The sequence below is a fragment of the Zonotrichia leucophrys genome, chromosome 2, assembly GCF_028769735.1.
Source record: "Zonotrichia leucophrys gambelii isolate GWCS_2022_RI chromosome 2, RI_Zleu_2.0, whole genome shotgun sequence".
Taxonomy (NCBI): domain Eukaryota; kingdom Metazoa; phylum Chordata; class Aves; order Passeriformes; family Passerellidae; genus Zonotrichia; species Zonotrichia leucophrys.
Genome location: NC_088171.1, coordinates 104,959,672 through 104,976,828, shown reverse-complemented (window position 1 = coordinate 104,976,828; position 17,157 = coordinate 104,959,672).

Below are 17,157 nucleotides of genomic sequence, written 5' to 3'. Positions count from 1 at the left end.
GAGAGCCCCAACCTCCTCGCTGATGGGTCAGCAAGAGAAACTGAAAAGTCCTTGACTTAGTGTAGGAACTAGTCAGCAACAACTAAAGCATTATGAACATTGCTGTCATGCCAATTCTCAAATACATCACTCGTCCAGGTGCCAGAAAGAAAATTAAGTCTATCCCAGCTGAAGCCAGCATGTGTATATAAGGATAAATGAATATGTATTTTAGTTCCTGAGGTTCAAAGCGGGGTGTTATATATCATGTATAAGCTCAGGGGATCTGGTTCCTTGGAATGCTTTCATTTTTGGTCATGGCATGAGTTTGATTCAAGAACTGTCTCAAAAAAAGGGTTCTTTTGTTGCATTTGGATATATGGGAAAATGTCAGTGTGGGCATAATATAACGTTGTGTAGGGATTTCATAAATAGCTTGGCTTGCTGAACCAATCTTGCTGGTTTTGTTTGGTACGGCACACAGATTGATTCACATTTTTCCTTAGACAGCTCACTGTGATGTGAAGAGTAATAATGAAAACAAGTGCCTAAAAGAAGCATAAGTGATAGGATCAGTCTTAACTCCTCCAATGTGGTAGCCAAATACCTCAAAAGCAGATGATCCACTGCTAAAGAGATTTGGATATTTCAGAAAAGGCAAAATACCAAAGAAATAGAGAATGCCATTTTCAAAACAAAAGTCAATAGGGTGGATGTCATAGAAACTCAGAGGTGTGCTAAGACCCAGTTATTATGATTATTAGAGAGATGCCTCTATGTGAATTAAGGTACAATCAAAACCATATGCTGAAGTCAATAGTATAGATTTTGTTTAACAGTAAGTGTGAGCTAGAGAGAGAGGAAGAGAGAGGAAAGAGAGGAAAGGGACAGAAAAATAGTGAGAGAGACAGACTAGATAGAAAGATATCACCACTCCATAAATTCTGATGACATCCTATTGGTCCTCTTCCTCTGGTCTTCCTTTGGTGATCCTAAGAGTGTTTACGACAATTATGCTTTTGAAGTCTCTTACAAGGTGATGCATTTGAATTCAAGGTTCTCCTACCCGACATACAGTACTAAAATATGAGTGGACATAGATGATTCTGAAATAAAAGTAAATGTCTGAAAGCTGTTTCTTATGTAAACAACAGAAAAATTCTCCTGGCTGCAGTGGGAAAAGATTGGTTACAAACGGAAATTTGCTGAATTGTCTAGCCACAGAAAGCTGTATAGACTTCCATTCGCAGAAGCATCAACCTCAGTTGACTAATGAAGGAAATATTAGATCACAGAATAAGAGAAAGAGAAATTTGGATGAGGCCCCAAAGTGGAAGCCCCATTAGTAAAGTGAAATATTATCCATGATGATTTCTAGTTTTAAAAAATCAAAACAACCAGGGCTATGAAATGAAAAAATTAAAGAAAAAATATTTAATGCACAGATTGAGGACCAAGACAAAAGGAAGAAAATTACTTTAAATTGAAACTTCAGAGCCTAAAATGGCTTTCTATCTCTCTTTAAACTAATATTATAGAAATGTAATGTAATGTAATATTTCAGCAATTACACACCCACCACCAATCTGAAAGCCAGACTGACAGCAAAGCATCAAGAAACTTTATTGTAATATAAAGATGATAAACACTTTCTACTTATTGCTTTGTTATTCTAAAGGGCTACAGTGCCACACATTATTAGATAAAATTACATTTACTACCACTACTCAATCCAAAATCACATGGAGTGTCTCATTCCAGGAAAAGAAGGGAAAAGAAAAATCCAGTATGTGGTGTAATCTTTCTTTGGGTTTTTTTTCCTGAAATGCCATTTATAAGATTGATAAGAAGTTAATTCTTTCCAAAATTTGGAAAGAATTCTTTGTCGTGGCAAGTTCCTTGTTTGTCTGAGACCATGTTGCTGAACAGTGCTGGTTGCTAAGACCAAATGTTGTTCTAGTAGTCTGCTGCAGGAGGTTTGTCAAAATCTTTGCAATGTTTTTCTCTTAGTGAAACTATTGAAACCTTAGAAGATTTACTAAGGTCAGACAAACTTAGCAGGAATGCACAGGGACATAACTGTCCGGTTTATCTCGGCTGTTTGAGGGGCCTGGAAAGGCCCGAGGTGGCCTTGGGGCAGCCCGTGTATCGAAGGACGAGAAGAGGCTTCAGTTCTTCTTTCTGGTTTTATGTTTATTAATTGTTTATCTAAAAGATGTTCTTTCAGCCAGCAGAGATCTGCTCAGCAGTCAGCCATGGGCACACTCTCTCTCCGGGGCAGGCACCTATCTTTATACCCTTTGCTACGTATACAATATTTATCATTTTTCCCCAATACCATCTATTCTTATAACTCGGTGTACTCTTAGTAATAACCAATAGAAAGGTGCCACCGTGGCCAAAGAAGATGGAGGAGAAGAGGAGGAAGAAGGAGGACAGGACACACCCCAATTCCTCCATCTTACTCCTCTAAACCCCCCTGTACATAAATCCTAAACCTTGTGTCTCACTCTCTAATTAACTAATCCCTTCACCATTCACCCGGTGAAGCCCTCATCCTTGTCGTCTCCTGTGTAGGGTTAAAGTCCAGCTACCAGACACTTCTGGCAACATTCCAGGAGTCCCGAGCCCCCCCAGGGTCTCGGAGGCTCAGCATCTCAGGACTGAGATATTGAGATCCGACATCTCCCCCTTCTGTTTGCCCTAAGAAAACCTCTTTTACAATCTGATTCATGGCATCTGGGACGACATGGATGAGGACTAGAAGAACTATTACAATATAAAACCTTAAACTATTAAAACATAAAATCCTACCCTTAAAATTCTTCTCCAAATGGGAGAAATGTCAAAGAAATCTGCCCTTAAAATTCCTCTCCAAATGGGAGAAATGTCAAAGAAATCTACCAGCTGATCAATATATGATCCTTTGTCAGTTTCCCCTGTAATAGGTAAATTTACCCCATTGCTTATTGCAATTCAAGACCCCAAGGAGAAAACCTCCCAGTCTTTCGTTCTTATACAGAAATATTCAAGACCCCAAAGAGAAAAACCCCCCAGAGTCTTTCGTTTCTCTTGTTTCTCTTCTGAGTTGTCCTTTGCAGTCTGAGTCCCGACTTTTGTCTGAGTATTCGTTTCTTCTTATATCTTGTTGAGGAAAATCGCTGCATAGTTGCATCCGGCATGTTACGAAATGATGCTGTAGCTCTGCTGACAACTGCCTCTTTGTTCCGCGATTGTTGCTGTCTGCAAGCTCACTCAGGGTTACCTAGTTTTTGATTCAACTGACAATAGGGTTAGAAAACACACAAGCCTCCCCGGGAAGGGAGAGGCTTAGGACCCCGAGGGTTTTTACCAAAGGCACCAAGTCTGGAGAGGGCCCCTCCTCGCCTGAGACGTCACCGTGGGTCTGGCCCGCCCCCGCCCGCGCTCTGCGCATGCGTGCTTTCCGAGCCGCTCCCTGTCTCTCCCGAGGTAATTTTTTCCTCTCCCTTTTTATTCCGCCTCTGAATTTTCCCCCCTCGGTCTGCCCCTAACTGTCTCTGCCTCCTCCGACGCTGTGTGTGTGTGGCCTTTCGTCAGTGTGTGCCGGCCGCTCCCGCCTGCACCCGCGCTCTGCCGCGACTCGCTCCGATCTGCGTCCCGGGTTTTTTGCGTCACAACCGCGCGCCCCCTGCGTCTCCCGGCAGCCTTTCTGAGATTGCGCAATTTCCCCCATGCCGCTGCCCATGTCGGACGCCCCTGCTGCGCTGGCATGTGACTTCTGCCCCGGGTTCTTGCGAGTTTTGCCTGCCGCGCGCGTTTCTGCTACCTTGCCGGCCCCCGGGGCCGCTGCACCCCCCGGCCCTGAGCTTAGCAAAGCCGTATCTGAACACGCGTCTTTTGTTTTTTCTTCAGCCGCGCTCCCCGCCTGCTCCGCCGCCGCGAGAAAGCGCCTCCCCGATCCCTTTTTCTTCCCCCCCTGCTCTCCCCCTCGGTCCTGAGTCCTCCATGCTCTCTGGGCTTTCTGGACGCTTTTTGGGAGTTTCCCAGGGTTTCTGGGTTTTGGGACCGGGTGTTTTAATAATATTTCTTGCTCTTTTTTCTCCAAGAGCATTTCCCCCTGGCTTCTTAAGGCCAGAGCTAATCTTTTCCTGGAGCCTTGCTCCCCTCTCTCTTTCAGAGAGTCCCCCCCCGGACGTCTGCTGCGTCTCGGGGTTATTTCTTCCTGGCCTTTTAAGGCCAGAGCTAATTTTTTTTTTTTTGTATGTTTGTGTCACACCTTATAAGGTGGACAAAATTTCCCGTTGTTCCTGGGAAGGTGTGCCCCCCATGTTCTTATTTTCAGGCTTTCTTACCAAATCTGTCGCCAGAGCAGTCTGGACGTCTCGATCTGTCCAGCAGATCACGAGAGGTGGACCCAGGGCGCCTTCTGGTTCCAGTCCGGGCTGTTCTGCTACGAATTTTCTTCGGCAGAAACTGAGAGGTGGAATTCTCAGTGACTGCTGGTTTTTTGCAGTCTCTGCTGGCTTTTTTTCTCTTCTTCTCTCTTTTTCTTCAGGGCTTTGAAGGTGGTGGTGGCCCCCCCGAAAGGTTGTGGTGGTCAGAGCTCACCCAGTGGAAGCCAAATGTCCGGTTTATCTCGGCTGTTTGAGGGGCCTGGGAGGCCCGGAGGTGGCCTTGGGGCAGCCCGCGTATCGAAGGACGAGAAGAGGCTTCAGTTCTTCTTTCTGGTTTTATGTTTATTAATTGTTTATCTAAAAGATGTTCTTTCAGCCAGCAGAGATCTGCTCAGCAGTCAGCCATGGGCACACTGCGTCTCTCTCCGGGGCAGGCACCTATCTTTATACCCTTTGCTACGTATACAATATTTATCATTTTTCCCCAATACCATCTATTGTTATAACTCGGTGTACTCTTAGTAATAACCAATAGAAAGGTGCCACCGTGGCCAAAGAAGATGGAGGAGAAGAGGAGGAAGAAGGAGGACAGGACACACCCCAATTCCTCCATCTTACTCCTCCAAACCCCCCTGTACAGAAATCCTAAACCTTGTGTCTCACTCTCTAATTAACTAATCCCTTCACCATTCACCCGGTGAAGCCCTCATCCTTGTCGTCTCCTGTGTAGGGTTAAAGTCCAGCTACCAGACACTTCTGGCAACATTCCAGGAGTCCCGAGCCCCCCAGGGTCTCGGAGGCTCAGCATCTCAGGACTGAGATATTGAGATCCGACACATAACTAATCATGGTACAGGGCCTTAGTGGTGTGAGCTGTTTCTGAAGACATCAGGTATAGGCTTTGGTAATATGCTTGGAAACAGAAAATGTTTTTCCCCTTTCAAAGTGGAATTATGACAACTCTTCTGATTCCAGAAGGAAGGAAGAACCTGCAATCAGTAATCATTTATTGATTTAAGTTGACACTTACAGGTGCTAACAGTGATTTTGGCATTTAGTCTATAGAACACTTTTGAAGAAAAAAAGTCTGTGAAGGCTAGGCTAGTCTTCTCTCATCATGGTCAATAGTACTTTGTTTACCAAATTTCAAAACAAAATGAATTTAATTTCATTGTTAGAGAAAGAAGACTAAATTAGTCTGTCTTGCTTAACATGAGATCTGTGCATTAAATAAAAATAAAAAAGACCAAGTGTTGTCATATTGCTAACATTTCTCATTTGTAAGTTTTCATATGCATCTTGTTCTTTGTATAGGAAACTTCAAGGATTTTAAGGACAGCTATTAATAAAATCCTTATGAAGAAGGAAAATTTTGTATTTTTCTTTTAGATAGCAAACTGAGACATGAAGAATGGAAGTAACTATTCCAAATCATAACTGGCGGCCATTGACAGCTTTGGGTTAAGATTTTAATAATCTTCAATAATTTGCCTTCCCAACAATCACTGAAATAATTATCTTTCTATAGATAATTATAAAAAATTATAGCTAGCCTTCAATTGAATAGTCACTTGCTGATCACATCTCTTAAGTAAACGACAAAGAAATGAGTTGACATTTGTAGTCTGGAAGATCACAAAGTTAAATACATGAGACAGCAACCTATCCAATTATTTCAGCTGCATAATTTAGGAAAGGGCTCTGGATTTAGTTTCTTTCTGACTGTTGGTGTCTCTGGTTTATGCTTTTAATGCAAGGTGCTTCGTTCCTTGTGGGATTCTGTGTCAGGCATTTGAAATTCCTAGGACCATTGCCGATCTACCTAAAGGAATCCCATTCTGGGGTCAGCACTATAGGTTCTCTCTGAAGAGGAGCCTTTTTGTGGTTGCTTAGGAACCAGACAAAGGGATTCAAGAGAGAAAGAAGGTGTAATGGTAATGAATGAAAATATAATCTGTGTCAACATCTGACTCATATGGGTAACTGGAAGAGGCTTTGTGACTGTGTATACTTGATAAAATTATATTTTCATTTCTGTAAATTCATTCTTGTCAGATGAGTCCTATCTCCCTTAACTATAATTTAGTTGTAAATTATGCATCTATTCACAAAATCTGGTTAGAGTTTGTATGTATTATCTGAGGGAATCAGAAATTGTGAAATTCTTTCTGAGAAAAACAAGTTAATGAGAATTGAAGCCTTATTTGTAACTTTGTTTACAGAGTTGTACTTGGGCAACATTTGTCATGGGATCTGTGATTACTGTCAGGTATGGTAGATTAAGGCTGATGATCTCAGAACCACATAAATAAACTCCTGGTTTAATTGCTGCACCGAGCTATCCATGGCTGGAGGGTACTTGTGATTCAGCCCCCAGCTGTCTCCTGTGTGAATGAACACACACCAGCTGTGTGGCAAACATCAGCGTAGGTGACACAATTCAGTACCTCCAGTGTGCTGGAGATACCTCAGACCTTCAGAGATACATAAAACAGGCTTGGCAGCACAATGTGCTGTTCAATGGGTGTGTAACAGATGTACCCTGCACAAGACAAAAGGTGGGTGTTGGTGTGTCACATTCATATTTTCTGAAAAATCCCTTTGCCCAGGACTTTGATCCTGGGAAGCTGAGAAGCCTCAGAGAAAAAGGAAAACAAATTCTTATCTCATTTGCTTCTCCTGTGTTGTGCTCATATGTGGAATGAGTTTGGAGATTGTTTACCAGCAGATGACTGTTTCATTGGTTTCTGCTGTGAATAGTTTTGACTTATTGGCCAATCAGGGTCAAGCTGCGCTGGGACTCTGGAAGGAGTCACGAGTTTTCATTATTATCTTCCTAGCCTTCTGTTAGTATCCTTTCTGTATTCCTTAGTATAGTATTTATTATAATATAGTATCATAACATAATAAATTAGCCTTCTGAGAACATGGAGTCAGATTCATCATTCCTTTCTGCCACGGGGGACCCAGCAAATACAATGCTGGTGGGCTACTGAGCTGCCATCTAAAACTTGTATTCTAGGCAACGTGTTTACTTTGGAGATATCATTCCTTAAGTGAACCTCTGCAAGCCAAAAAGTGAAATAAAGCACATAGCTACAACTGCCAATGCATGCAGTTGCACCAGCGAGTGCGCCTGGCATTCCATGTTTCCAGTGCCGCTGTCAGGATACTGCTGTTGGCCCTGAAGAAATAACCTGGTTTTGAAGCTAACTGGCCCTGATTGTTTCCTATGACAAACACATTTCAAACACCATCAGGTTAGAAAATTTCATCTGCTGCATGTTAAATGCTTCTTTATATCCACAGACCTGGGTGAAAGGTTTTAGGGTGTACTGCTATGTCTACCCCAGCAAAGACACAAAAGCTGATTGTGAAATCCTTGTGGAAGTGTTGCACTGTAAAAGGCTGTCATTGCTGCTCCTGGCCTTGGAAACAACTTACTTTCCCCAGCAACCTCGGTTCTTGTGAGCCACTGTGCTGTTCAGATTTCTTCTTATGTTTCCTAATGTGGAAGGGTTTTGAGAATGGAAGTTTGACTCCTTACAGTAAGGAGTCAAACTGACCATATCACAGAAATTCAGAATGGCTGAGGTTGAAAGGGTTTTCTGGAGATCATCCAAGACAATCCCCCTGCTCAAGCACGGCCACCTACAACTGGTTGCTATTTTCCTCTGCTAGCTTTACTTACTAACCACTTTCTTTTCTTTATTTTAGTTTGACTTTATTGTAGTTCCTGAAACTTTTGGTAAGCCAACTTCTTCAATTCTGGCTGCTTTCTTTCTGCTGAAGTCTTTATTTTCATTTTTATTTAGGCTTTTATAAACATATCTTTCTCTTTAAATTTTTCCTTTTTGGTTAAATGTACTTCCTTCAGCTTCACCTCCAGTTTCCTTATCCAGATTATAGGACAAACCATGATTTGAGTCTCTATTACCTGAATCTCTCTGGCTTTTTCATAATGAAGTTTTGCTTTATTCACTCACGTGTGTTTATTCACACCATTGCCAATATCTTCCTATAATTTTTATTCATTCAAAAATACATTTTACACATAGAAAAATGATAAAAATGTTTATATATTCACATCTGTCTTAACTCTTGCTCTTATTTGCAAGTCCTGGTCCACTCCCATCATCCCCGTTTCCTTTTCTTTCTGGGCTTGAGAAAAAGTCAGTCTCCTGTTGTGTGCATGTCTTCAGCTCCCTTTTGAATTAATTTCTGTCTTCAGCTTCTGACAATCAGTCTCTCTTACCTCCTTTTCTGAGGCTTCTGCATTCATTAATATTTAGTATTGCCTTTGATCCCAGGGTCTCCTGTCAGGTTGAGTAAAGCCGGGCAAAAAAAAAGAAAAAACTCATCAGTGAATCCTCCCTAACTGTGTTCCCTTAAGGAGACCTTACTCTATAGCATCTCCTTCCCCTTAACTGCATTGTTTCATTTAATTAATTTCATTTAATTACTGGGATAACTTCAAATACATAAAACAAGGAACACCATAAAGTTATAAAAAAAGAGAATTTTATTTCCATTCCAAAAGCCAGATAATAGCAGAAAACATCTGCATGTTACTGTATAATAGCTCTAAGTTAAAATGAATAAACTAAAATGCAATTATTCGTGACATTTCATTTCTTGGGTTTTTTTCCTACGTATCACTTTACTATTCATGCAGATAAACTTACTCATCTATGAAGGGACACCTAGTGGCACCCAAACAGATGTTTCATGTCTACCTATAAAATATAACAATGTCAGTGATATGTGGAAGTGAAGACTGTTACGACCCGCCCCCACGACAGCAAGAGCTACCCAGGTTCTTGTTAATAGATCTCTTGGGGCAGATTAGAGTGAAAGACATTGAATGATGGGTGTTTGTGAATATGCATATGAAGGGTTCATTTCAGAACAATGTGATTGCAATGCAAAGCAGATATGCGCCCATTTTTGTTATTAAGTCTTAAGTAATACCTTTATGCTTTCATATGCCATATTACTATGGCATATGAAAGCATAAAGGTATTACTTGAGAAAATGTATAAGAAAAAGAAAGAAATAAAAAGAAAGGATAAGAATAGAATGATACATGGATCACCAGCCATGGACCTACATGAGGCTTGATTGTTGCAGTTTGGGTGTCCATGGATAGAAGTGATGATTGCTGTCTATCTGCCTGGGGCAGGGAAAAACCCACAAAACATGAGGTCTGATGGGTTATAATGGGAAAAGGCCATTTGATGGTTTTGGGCACCTCTAAGACAAGAGAGTTGCCTCTGATGTCAGCACAGTTGAGCCAGTGATGCCCCATACAACCTTCCCAGGGGGAAAGGGAGTTTTACACCTGAGTGAGTTTTGTAAGGAAGGGCAATTACTGTGAAAAAAGCACCAGCCCACCCTGCAGAATTTGCCTCCATCAACCTCAGTCCCTGGCTTGTAGCCTCCAGGTGGTGACAGTCCTCAGGGCAGAGGTTTGCCATTACACACTCAAACACCTCCTCCTGGGAATTCAAACCTGGCCTCAGCAAATGGGTCTGGGGGCTATGGCCTCTCTCCAGCTAGAGCTGATTTTCAACACATCTACTGAGAATGGTTTCCTTTGTGGATGCATTCTACTCCCCCCAGGCCTGCTTACTTCTCCTTAGACCTGAGATATTTGGACAACAGTTCCACCTTTATTTTATCATATCTCAAGTTCCCATCAGTTGGCTTAGCTCACAGCCCAGCTCCCTTCAGAAAGCATACTCAGGGAGGGATGGGCTTTGGTGGTCACTGATGAGCAGTTACCTCTTTGCACAGTTTGCTACAGTGGACAAAAACCCTTCGGTGATTTTAACAATGTTTAAGCCGTTAAGAATAAAATTTCAGTCTCTCCCAGAGACTAATCCATAAACATGAATTCTGCAATTTGCATAGCTCTAGGATTTTGCATGGACCTTAAGGGTACATGAACAACACCACGAATTTCACTGAGGCCCTAAACAGACATGAAACCCTGTGTTGGGTTCTCTGATAAATATCCTGGCATTCAGAAATAACATCACCAAATACCAGGACACCTCTTTTTCTTTTCTGTTATGTGATTAGTGTGTTTTCTACAAAAGATGTTTTAATACATGGATTTTCTTTGCAAACTTTGTCTGAAATCTGTATCCTCCCAGGAGATAAAAGTTTATAGCATTATTTGTCACATTATGTGTTTGCTACAAACAGTTTAAAATTACAGGCATATTTATTGTAAGTACTGAAGCGATGAATTAGATGTTGCATGTTTCATCTATACTTGTCACGATGCTATAGAGCTTGTTAGCAGCCTAGGATATACAGTGATTTAATGCTGGGCTCACATTCAGTATTCTCTTTCAGGCTTAGGATTTACAATTATCTTGTCAGTGTATTTCAAAATGACAGCATGCTGACTCCTTGCAAAAAATCCCCAAAAACCCACTGAAAAAGGGAATCCTTAATGACTTAATGAGTATCTGTGTAAGAAGCAATGATCTTTTGTAAAGGGAGAGCTTTATTTGTTCTACTGTCCTAATCAGATGTCTTCCTTACAGAACAGGCAGCAAATTCCTCACCTGAATAGCTGAGGAAAATATGTGAATTTGGTCCGTGACTTGTGTGCCTACAATACATAAGCTTTTTGCGGAATTTTCTGACTTATCTGGTGATCATTTTTACCACCTATACACTGTGGGGAGGTTAGAAATTTTACATATTCAGTCATTAATTTGTAAAGTACTTTGCATTTCTTGGCAGTTATGTGTAGGGAAAGGATGCTTCTATACTATCATTTTTGCTTGCATTCACAAGTCATTAATGTCTCATACATTTTATAAAACAGAGGAGAATATGCAAGTTATGCTTGAAATTAAAATCACATATTTCATTTACTGTAGATTCTTATCTCAGTCACTGCCAGCCAAAGTTACTATTTTAGCAGTTACCATCCATAAAACCAAAATATCCCCACATTGTTCAGGCAAAACACCTCCAAACCTGTGAAGTTATCACTGAATGACAGTGATGCTTGACTTAGAATATTAAAAAAAATTTAAAATAATTTTCTCTATTAGGAGAAAACCTTGATAACTACCAGGGTTTACACTAGCTACATAAATGTCATGGCTATATGTTTAATCAATACATGAATACAGGAACAGTAGCTGAAAGGGGTAGAATCATGACCTGTAATTCAGAGAGAAGAGGTTTTAAACTTTCACCAGAAGAAAACACTGTGTCTGCTGAAGTGGGATGAGTTCGTGAAGGAAGAGTGAAGCAGAAGGAGTGGTCAGGAGAGACACACAGAAGGTGTCACTTGAATCTGGGAAGGATGCTAGCTGCAGAAAGGGTGGTCCAGCCTCATGCCACTTGAACCATATGTGTACAGCTGAGATTGACAGCAGTTTGTCAGGCTCCAGCTTCCTCAATTCGCCTGTGATCCCAGTTTTCAGCAATGCAGATGATAACAGGAGAATACACGCAGGATAAGTACCGTGTCTGCGGTGAAAAATCAGACTGTAGGGTTAATAGGAGGAATAGGAACAGAACAATGAAACTACCAAATATCTGTGTCCAGCTCAGCCTTCTCTGACCCAAATCAGACAGCAGTCCTACCATCTCTGTATGTGACTGCATAAAAAACAGAGGCTTATCCAGACTGGACATGAAATAACTGAGCAGGGAGGAAAGCAAGGCGTGAGAGATGAAGAATGAGCACTGAAGGAGGACTTGTGGGCTTCATACTAATGCATGCCTGTGCTGTAATTCACAAACACCTTGATCGTCAAGAAACTTGCCCTTCACTTGTATTGTGGTTTTCATCTGCATTCATATGTCTTATAATATGCTGCAATATGTACTGGTGCCATATCGTACAGGGAGATGAAAGCATGATTTATTAAGCACAGGATAATCTTGAAGTTCTTGCTGTAATCACTTGCTCTAAATTGTTAATATCTGCATCCTTTTACTAGGAGATAACAGCAGAGGTTTTTTTCTTTACTGCACCTTTCTTTCAATTAATTTTATATAAAGGATGCTTCAGGCTCTTTGCTTCTCACACATGTTACATCCTTCATGATATGTTGTGGGGGAGAGGGAACATTATATAAGTTCTGGTGCCCTCTTTTTACATAGCCAAAGCCATACCAGCTCCCCTCTGATTCTCAATATTAGCACAACAAGGAGAACAGCACTAGAAGAAAACATCAGAGCACACCACAGTTACAGTGGAAATGTCAGCAGAGAATGGCTTTCGGTTACAAATGTCAGTAATTTCCCGTTTTGGTTTTAATGAAAATTCCTTTCTGAGAACCCCTTTATCTGCCCACATGCTTGCACTCTTTGCAAGTAAATATGTAGTAAATATGAAAACCTGTAGATAAAATTTAAAGAGGCTGGAATTTCTCTCCTCCTGTAAAGTTGCCAGCAAAAACATCAACTCAGTTTTGTCCTTCAAGTATATGGTCTGTATTTTCTCAGTATCCTTAAGATAGATTACCATTGAAACCATCTGAACAAACCCAACTTATTAAATAAAATTATATTTTAAATATATTTTATCACAGAAATAAGGATAAAATGGTCAGATGTTAATATATATCAGTAGGGTTAAATGTTCATAACAGATTTAAGCAAGGAAATGAACTTTTAAAATACAAAATACCTGAATATAAAAAAATTGAAAAATACTTGAAATACTTAAAAATTAAATACACTTTTAACTTTAATGATTATTTTTCATTTTTCCTTATCAGCAATGATGACACATCAAGTAAAAACTCTCATTTAATTAATATTTTACTCCTGGAGGAACAGGGCTAGACCCTGCTTAAAGTTTTATAAAATATAAATGTGGTATTTTTATGACCCATTATAAGGGTATGTGACATGCACAGGAATGAATAAACTCCTTCAGTGATCATTGTAAATCCCAGACTGTCAACTCTTAGGATCTTATTTGCAAGCACACATAATGGATGTGAGGAAGAGAAAGCAAGGGACAAAGAAGGGACAGTGTCAGCCATATTGTCTCATTTACAGGGCTTACAGGGCTGATGCATGAAGCCGCAACCCTCTACTTTTTGCTGGAGCAAGCCCCAGGCAGGTATCATCCTCCCCTTCCCTTTTCCCTCCTCCTGAGGGAAGGATGGTAGCTGTGATCACACCTAGGCTCATTCTGGGTAAACCTGAAAAGATTTTTCAGATTTTGCATGTTGAGGTGATCACAGCCCTCTGCCCTCTGCAAGTTCCTTACACAGCCCTGGCAAGGAAGGGACATCCCCTGAGGAATCAGGCCTACTTTTGGGTTGAAGAGTGGAAAGAGATGCTTGGTTGCAGGGAAAGATGAGGAGCATGGTGATTTTGTCTGGTGTCATTTTTTTATCCTGACTATATACAAGATGTTTTCAGATAATCTCTCTGTGCAGGCTGTGAAGAGCAGTAACCACATCTGTCATAGGGAGGTCTTGAGCTCCCTTTGGAGGAGCTTCCTTCCCTTCAAAAAGGAATTTTTTCTGTGTTATGAGAACATAATTCTCAATTCTGTTTTTATCTCTAATTCACTCTTTCAGAATCTTATACTGATGGGTAACAATTACTTAACTAAAATAAGGGAAGTGGGTAATGGAGGGATCTTCTAGGAAGTCTATAGAGGATCTTCAAAGCAGATGATCAAATGCACTTGAAATAAGCATAGAGAAGTAAATAGGATAAATAGTATGGTTATTATGAGGGAAAGTAAATGTGGTGCTTTGGTGCTTCAAACACCAGGACAGCATGGATTCACTTTAATTTTAACAATTTTTGGGGTAAACTTCAAAATGACCATGGCTACACTAAGAAAAGAACCTTGCCACTCTTTTTCCTACTTGATTTAGAGAAAGTGTGCTTGATTCACCATCTCTGCTAACAATCCTCTTCCTGTCAAATATAAAATATGAATACTGGCCTTGGGTCAAATATGAGTAACTCATATCTACAATGTTATGTAACTAGAGATGTACTTAATATTCTGAATATCCTCATCTGTACAAGTAAAAATTGCAAAGTCTGGATTAGCAGAAGGAATGTTCCTAAAGTGTCCCCAAGAGTGGTAGCAAACACCAACAAGCTTTACTTTCTGCTGCTTAAGATTGTGCATCAAAAATGTAGAAACAAGTTACTGTCTTGAAGGTTAAATCCTCTTGATTCTTGGATTACAGTACTTTAGTACAGAACAATCAATTAAAAAAATTAATTGGGAGGGGATAGATTTCTAATATTGTCATAACTGAAATATTTTTATTTGAAAAATAAATTTCTTTTTCTTTTAAAAATTAATCTTGAAAATTTCTAGTTTTAAATCTTTGCTTTAATCATGGAACATTTGGCAAAGAAAGAGAATTATGTTAGTTTTTAGGTAAGTGTGACCAATTTATAACAGTGGTATAATAGAGACTAAATTGTGATTTGTTTTAAACAGCTCATTTTCAGTTCACAACAGGATATTCTGAAAACTGTGCAGAATGACAAAGAAAAGTTCTTTACGTCACTGCTTCTGTGATTCACATAAATAAAGAGGCTTTTTTGTGAGGGCAAACTCAGGTAGACTGACTCAGTTCAGCTCTGTAGGAAACCATGCACTCAGTCTGATTAACAGCAGTAAAAAAATCTCAGGGTGGTTAAAGTAGAAACTTATATTTCTTTTCCCCTGAAAGCAGAAGGGCAATTTTGTCTCAAGCAAATATGTAACTTAATAACTCCAGAAGAATTTCACACACTGTAAAAGCTCTAGACAGCTAATGAAGAAAGGAAACAAATTAAACAGGGTTGATTTAAGGACCAAATTTAGACAGAATAATAAACCAGGGGGAAAAAAGCCTGCACAAAATAGGGTGATATATAAATTATACTATAATTATTATATGTTATACTGATTTTATATAAACTCTTTGTACTCAATGGATAGATAATAATTCAGGGTTTTGTTTTTGTGAAATATGCTCATGTGGAGATAGCAGACTGCCAAAATTTAACAAGAAATCTGAAGGCACTACACTTTTGCTGCTTGATTCCAAAAACCAATATTTAAAATTAGCAAAAGGGAGTACTTGGATGTTTAAGGAGACACATGGAAATTTTTTTCTTTAATCCTGCTGTTTGTTTTGAATCTTACATTTAAGTGAAACTAAGATTTCAACTTCTACAATTCTCTGTTAACTTTCAGAGATAGTACTAGATCTCTGAAGGGGGGAACTTGAAGTCAGCACTAGAATTATCTCTGGCATAAAGCTATGTTTTATTTATATCACAGCAATCAAAAATTTATACAGTTTGAAATATGATAATGAGAAAAAAGAGGATGGGTAAAATGGGAAAGGATCCATCAAAGGTTTCAATTTTAGTTTCCTTTACTTATGTATTTGGTATCTTGTGATTACTATTTATATAGTAACTAATAATGTACTAATAATTCTGGATCTAGCAAGAGATCCTCTTGAGAGGAGGATCCTCTGAGAATTCTATTGCACAGCTTAGTATTCAGCCTAGTAGGGTTGAAAGATGCTGAGTTCAAAGTGGTGCCATCTTCCAGGTACCCCACATATCTGCAAGGGATGTACAAAGTGTGGGGCATGTGGTAGATTTCCTCATTCTACTTTTTCTTTTCCCTATTCTGCTTTCATTCCTCAAAGCTGACCTTGGAAAGACAAGGAATCATTTCTGAGACTGTTTGAGAAGAACACTCTCTATTTTTCTTCTAGGTTATGGTTTTGGCCCTGGTTCATGTGTGATGATGTAATGTAGCACAGTTTTCTGTAATACCTTGTTTCTGAAGTCAAGTTGTCAAAGTTCCCCATTATATTAGTTTTAGAAGTGGAATGGGTTCTCATTACTTCTCCTTGTTACCGAAAAAAGTAGGCTTTTTCTTTGGCTTTCACTGTTTCTGGGAGTTATGCTGGATTTTTAATTTTCTTTTTGATAAAAGACAAGTTCCTGAAGATGTTTTCTATCCCTGTGCAGTATTAAATGTCTCTAGAATTATTAAAGCTGTGACTGCCATTGACCCCTTGGTTTAAATTGGTTGTACTCACTACTCTAGGGCTCTCATTAGTTGGATGTTGTATTACACTTTTTTTCTTAATTTGCCATTTGTGGCAGGCTGCATATCTGAGTCTAATTTGGAGGATTTAAGAGCTCTCTTTACCAGAGATTTTTCAAGATATGCTCTGTATCATACTAGCACAGTACATCTGTATAGGACGTTGATCCCATGACAGATCTGAATAATATCTAAAATAAAACAAAAGGGTTTCCCTTAGGAATGATGAATTCACAGGTATTCTTTTACTTCTCTAATTCTTCCTGCGTACTGATAGCAGAATAATAGGATATGAGATATCTGACTGAACAGAACACAAAGCCAAAACATTTCTTAGTTGCAAAGAAGTATGAGACAACATCCCTAGAGTAACACTGGTGATGTGTCTTCAGATTTTTACTGTCTGTGACCAAAATCAGAGTTGGATCCATGCATGAAGTGTGTATATGCTGGCTGGACACCAGGCACCCACCAAAGCCTTTCCATCACTTCTGGTGACAACAGAGGGGAGAAAACATAATGAAGGGTTCATGACTTGAGATAAGGACTGGGAGGTATCACTCACCAAGTAGCAAAATAGGCAAAACAGACTTGAATTGGGGATGGTAGTTGAATTTATTACTGGCAAAATCAGAGCAGGAAAATGAGAAGTAAAAACAGAACTCATATATACCTCTCCCCAGTTCTCCCTCCCTCCTAGTTCTACCTATCCCCCTCCAG